This window comes from Phytophthora infestans, genomic scaffold (assembly GCF_000142945.1).
Source record: "Phytophthora infestans T30-4 supercont1.53 genomic scaffold, whole genome shotgun sequence".
Lineage (NCBI taxonomy): Eukaryota > Oomycota > Peronosporomycetes > Peronosporales > Peronosporaceae > Phytophthora > Phytophthora infestans.
In genome coordinates this window covers 654,630-660,636 of record NW_003303706.1, presented here as the reverse complement: position 1 = coordinate 660,636, position 6,007 = coordinate 654,630, and positions in this window count along the sequence as shown.

The following is a 6,007-nucleotide window of genomic DNA, read 5'->3' as shown; positions in this document are numbered from 1 at the left end:
CCAATCCCACGAAAGGATGTGTTGCTGAACAACATGGCCTGTACAGTGCGCTAGATTTTGTAGACGGATACTACCAAATCCTGATGCGAGAGAGCGACATCCCGCTCACCGCGGTAAGCACTCCAAGCGGCATGCTTTGGGAGTGGCTCGTCATGCCGCAGGGCTTGTCTAACGCCCCGGCGACATTCAATCGCCTAGTGACGCAATTGTTCCGCCCTTTGCGTACCTTCGTACAGACGTACTTCGACGACATATTCGTCCATAGCCGTGCCGAGGGAGGCAAGACGGCCATGGAGGTGCATCTAGGACACCTTCGTCGAGTGTTGGACGTAATGCGAGCGAACAAACTATACGCCAACATCGACAAGTGCGTTTTCGCGTCACCAGAGATTAAAGTTCTCGGTTGCTTCGCAAGCAACGTGGGCGTTCGGGCTGACCCAGACAAGGTCAAGGCCATAGCAGCATGGCCGACGCCCCGACCCCAGAAGGATCTTCGAAAGTGGTTGGGCTTGGCCAACTACCTTCATAAGTACAGCGCAGGGTACGCGGGCTTCGCTAAGCCCTTGTCCTCCTTCAGAAGGACGTCGACTGGCGCTGGGAGCAAGAGCACCAGGATGCTTTTGACAGCATCAAGGCCAGTCTCCAAGAGGCCCCTGTCCTGGCCCTGCCGGACGAGACGAAGCCGTTTAGCGTCGTCTGCGATGCCTCCGATTACGCCATCGGATGTGCATTGCTGCAGGCCGACACGGCTGGACACGAACGAGTCATCTCGTTCCAGTCCAGGCAGCTCAAAGCCGCCGAGCGGAACTACCCCGTCCATGACAAGGAGCTCCTGGCAATGAAATATGCCCTTGTGAAGTTCTGTAACGGGCCTAGAGTGTCCGTTACTAGCTTACACGTAATAATGAGGAAGCGTGCAAGCTCCGCGATAGTGAAACCAAGTACTTAGTCTGAAGGAAAATCAACTCTGTTTTTATTTAGGTCCAGGGCAGCTTGGCCCTGACCACTCAAATACACGTCAAACCCTTATTAGCTGATAATGGGTCTGGCTCCCCCATATATCAGCCAATAGGATGACGGCAGTTCAACACACGCTAGCCGTGTGCTGCTGCACCTACTTTTGTAATATAAATCTACCTACTTATGTAATGGCGTGGCCCCACTACATCACCCCCTCTTTAAAGTTGCACTTACGCAATATAAGCGACGGGCGGGGAACAAATCAATCAAAAAGAAGAAAAATCGTGGGCCAACAGGAACGAACGAGGCGGGGACGAGACAGATCCCTGCGCCACGCAGGAGAAGTACAGCACGACTTGCACAGCAGACAACACGAGCGGACGATGGAACAGCAACAGCAGCAGATTCCAGCGACGGCGACGTCGCTGACGAGCGCGACGACCGCGGCACGCGGCACCCACGTGATGAACGAGGCGCTGAGACCCTGGCCCCTGTATGACATCTCCGGAGCGCAAGATCCGGAGTCTCTGGACGAGATGAAGGACCTCTTCCGGCGTTTTCGTGCGCTGCGCCAGAAGCCGGTGGACGGCATCGACCACAGTGCGCTGCAGGAGTCGTGGTGCGCCTTCATCCGGCGCTGGAACCGGACGCAAGCGCAGGAAGAGAATCTCGTCGACTGGATCACATACCGGGAAGAAATCATCGGGGGACATTCCTTGGGCGAGCTGCGCGTACGAATCTGCGACAGCGCTTGGAACGCCGACGACCGCATCTGCTACGTGCGAGTTGCTGAAGGCTGCAGGAGGTGTGTGTCGTCTCGCCCGACTACGGACGAGTGGAGAGCCCATGTCGCCGAGCATCCGCTCAGTGATCGCGAGAGCGCCTGGATCCAGCGTTACCGTCGCTCGCTGTCCGAAAAGGCCAGCGCCGCTAGTCGCGCCGGCTCGCGCCAACACTCATCTCGACGAAGCGCATCTCCGCCGCTCCGTTGGGATTACGAAAACTCGGGTCGTCGTTCTCGATCGCGCTCGCGCGATCGCCAGCAGCGTCGTTCTCGATCACGTTCGCGTGGTCGTGCAGACTGGAGATCTCGTTCTCGGCCGCCGCGTGATTATTCGCGGCGCTCTCCGGCGCAGGAAGACTGGAGTCGTACTCTTGGATCACATCCGGGACATCGCGAAGGAGATTCGCGCGGGGCTCTCACGTATCTTGGTCCGCCGGAAAGCCAAGCCATCGTACCCTATAGCGGCGCGCGGCGGGAGCCGTGCGACTAGTGGACACATGGCGCTGCCCCGACCGACGGGGCGGGTCTTTGTGATCGACAATCTTCTCGACTATCCAGCGGATCTCGCCAGCTGAGTCGATAATCGGCGGGGGACCGTCCCGCTGATACGACTGACGTTCTGGTTGGGAGCCGCGAGAAGATCTCGCGGGGAGCTTCTGGACGGCGTACCAGGAGGCGGAGGAGGCTCAGGACGCGGCTGCAAAGGCCGTGAGGACTGCGACTGAGACTCGTCAGTCGAATCGGGAGCTCTTGGCGCGCGTGAGGCTTCTTGAGCGCGCGGTACATGGTCGTCTGAAGAGCGGGACGGTGGAGCAGGCGCCTGGTGTGAATGGAGCGATGGCTCGGCGCGCGCGTCGGGCGGGGCGGCCGCTATATGCGCCGGTGGCTCAGGAGACTGAGTCGAAGAAGGAATCGTAGCGGGCAGGTATTTCTTGAGTCGTCCGACGTAAAACGTCGGATGTAGTCGCAGCGACGTAGGGATATTCAGTGTGTAAGCCTCGACAATAACCTTAGTCACCGTAAATGGCCCAATAAGCGCAATGCGAGTTTACTCGCGCCGAGGTTGGTTACGGCAGAGTCTCGGATTTCTGAAGTCGACAGGAGCACTCGATCTCCTGTCGCGAACTTTACTGTGTGTTTGCGGCCGCGCTTGTCCGCGTTTTCCTTCTGCTTGTCGACCGCCGTCTGCAGCGCGTCGCGGACGTAATGAGCGACTGCTTGGCGCTGGAGGAGAAAGTTTGAGACAGCGGTGTTGTCAGCCGGACGTGCCGGTTGCTTTGGCGCGTAGTTCGCTGATGGAGACACCGCGTTAGCGATGCCAGGACTGATCAGGGCACGATTCGTCCACGAGGCGAGAGGGGACACCGCGTCGCGGGGAGTCGTCAGGGCCTTCCTGGCCTGGGCGTGTGTCACTGCGTTAACAGTCGCTGAAGATGAGGCTGCACTCGAGGAGGAGTCGGCAACCGGTATGGAAACCGGTTGAGGGTCCATTACCGGTATTGGCGCAGAAGGCTTGTCGGCAACCGGTATGGTAACCGGTTGTGGGCTCGAAACCGGAGTCGTCACAAAATGGTTGTCGCCTCTTTCACCCCCACCCAGAGTGAAGCCACACGGCGAGGAGAGCTGGAACGCGAGGGTGCCGAGCGTTGTTGACGAAGAAAGGAGTCAGGCCAGTCGACGCGTGAACCGCGTTGCTCAGCGCGAACTCAGCAAGCGGAAGAAACGAGCTCCAGCTCGTGAACGACGTCGCGTAACTGCGAAGTACGTCCTCAAGGACGCGATTAACTCGCTCGGTTTGGCCATCCGTCTCCGGATGAGCGGACGTCGACATCAGCAGCTTTGTCCTGATAGCTCGAAAGCTTCGTCAGAAAGCAGACGTGAACCGCGGATCGCGGTCCGAAACAATGGACTCGGGCATGCCATGATGACGGAAGACTGCATCACGAAGTGCACCGCGGTATCGGTCGCGGTGATCGTATCCGGGACCGGGATGAGGTGAACCATCTTGCTGAACCTGTCGGCGAATACCAGGACACCGGAGCGCCCGGCGGAGTCGGGTGGGAGGCCAAAGACGAAGTCCATCGACACCGAGCGCCATGCCTCGGTGGCCACTGGTAAGGGACGCAGGGGAGCCTGCGATAACGCGGACGGTTTCACGCGTTGGCAGATCTCGCAGGTCCTCACCCACTTGCGCGCCCACTTATACATGTGGGGCCAGTAAAAGTCGCGCGACACCGCGGCGAATGTCTTCTCACGGCCCAAGTGAGCGCCAAGGGGGATATCGTGGAACTCGTGGATGATCCGCGAGCGCAAGTCAGGATCGTTGGGAACCACTACACGCGAAGCATCGAAGCGATCGATGCTGTACGTTAACAGCCCGTCTTCAATCCGATACCTATCGATCTGATGGCGTGTGGAGCGGGACAAAGCACTCAGTGTCTTTTCACTGGGCGAGCGGAGATGTTCCAGAATACTCGAATAGACCGGATCGAATTCATACGCAGTCCGGATTTCGTCGCGGAGTGGGGTTTCTGAAGACACGCTCGTCAGGTTCAATCCCGACGCCAAGCACATAGCACAGTTGTCTTCGTCGTCTTCATCATGCAGCGGTTGTCGACCCAGCGAATCGCGTGGGTCGTAATCTGGACGACGAGACAGAGCATCTGCAAGGATGCTGTTCTTGCCGGGTTTGTAGTGAACCACGAAATTATACTCGGAGAAGAACGACAACCAGCGAGCCATTCGCTGGGAAAGATGAGGGCTTTTCATCGCTGTCCTTAGCGATGCGTGATCGGTATACACTGCGAAGGTTTGCTCGCCGAGTAAGTACACTCTGAATTTAATCAGAGCGTAGCGCATCGGGAGAAGCTCCTTGTCGTGGACAGGATAGTTGCGCTCCGCTGGCTTCATCTGTCGAGACTGATAGATGACGACCCGTTCACGTCCTTCGTCGTCAAACTGCATCAGCGCACAGCCGATGGCAAAGTCGCTCGCGTCGCAAACGACGTGATATGGTTTCGAGTCGTCGGGAAGAGCTAGGATCGGCGCCTCAGCAAGGCTCTTCTTCACTGAGTCGAAGGCGGCTTGGTGCGCGGGTGACCAGACCCATGTGGCATCTTTCTTCAGGAGTGATGAGAGGGGCTGGATCAATCCGGCGTAATTCTTCGTGTACTTGTGGAGATAATTTGCTAGCCCCAACCACTGACGCAACTCAGTGGGGTTCTTTGGTGTCGGCCATGCGCAGATAGAGGACACCTTCTCCGGGTCGGCGCGAACGCCGTCCTTGCCCACGAAGCAGCCCAGCACCGGAATCTCCGGCGCGCAGAAGATACACTTCTTCAGGTTCGCGTACAACTTGTTCTCGCGCATCACTTGGAAGACCTGTTTTAAGTGCTTCAAGTGGACTTCTATCGCGCTGAGACCACCCTCAGCGCGGCTGTGCACGAAGATGTCGTCGAAGTAGCTCGGTGCGAAGTCTCGAAGCGGACGCAGCACATGGGAGACCATGCGATTGAACGTGGCGGGAGCATTCTTCAAGCCTTGTGGCATCACATGTTACTCCCAGAGCATACCGCTGGGGGTGCTGACCGCTGTCAGGGGGATGTCGCTCGGTCTCATCAAGATCTGATAGAATACATCGGTCAAGTCGATGGCGCTGAAGACGACACTGCCCGCCATGGTGTCGAGCACCATGTCCTTCCGGGGAATTGGGGTTTGCGCGGGGATGGTCGCATCATTCAACTTGTTAAAGGCATGAACGATGCGCCATCCGCCTGTAACCTTCTTCACACAGAACGTTGGGCTCGAATGTGGAGAGACACTCTCACGCACGTGACCCGCTTTACGGCGATTCTCGAAGAAGTCGTCGATGGCCTTGACTTGGTCTCGCGGCAGCGGCCACTGCCGCGTCACACAGTACTTCGAACCGGGCGCGAGATCGATCTCGTGGCGGACGCCTCGATCGGCAGGCAGTTCGGCTGGAATCTTATCGGGAAAGACGTCCGCGTATTCGCGGACGGTCTCGTACACTGGATTACCAGACTCGCGCAAGGACTCCCAGGACTGCGCTGCGAATCGCTCCTCGCGAGCGGACTTCGGTTCGGCGCTCTTGGGACGGGTGGATCCGTCGTCATCACTGACGGTGTTCCCTTCGAGTGGCGTAGACGAAGTGTCTGTGATCAGGCAGACCTGCTCAACCTCTCCAACCTTGAGACCACGAAGGAAGTTCTGTCCAGGAGAGACCTGGAAGCCGGGTGATCGATT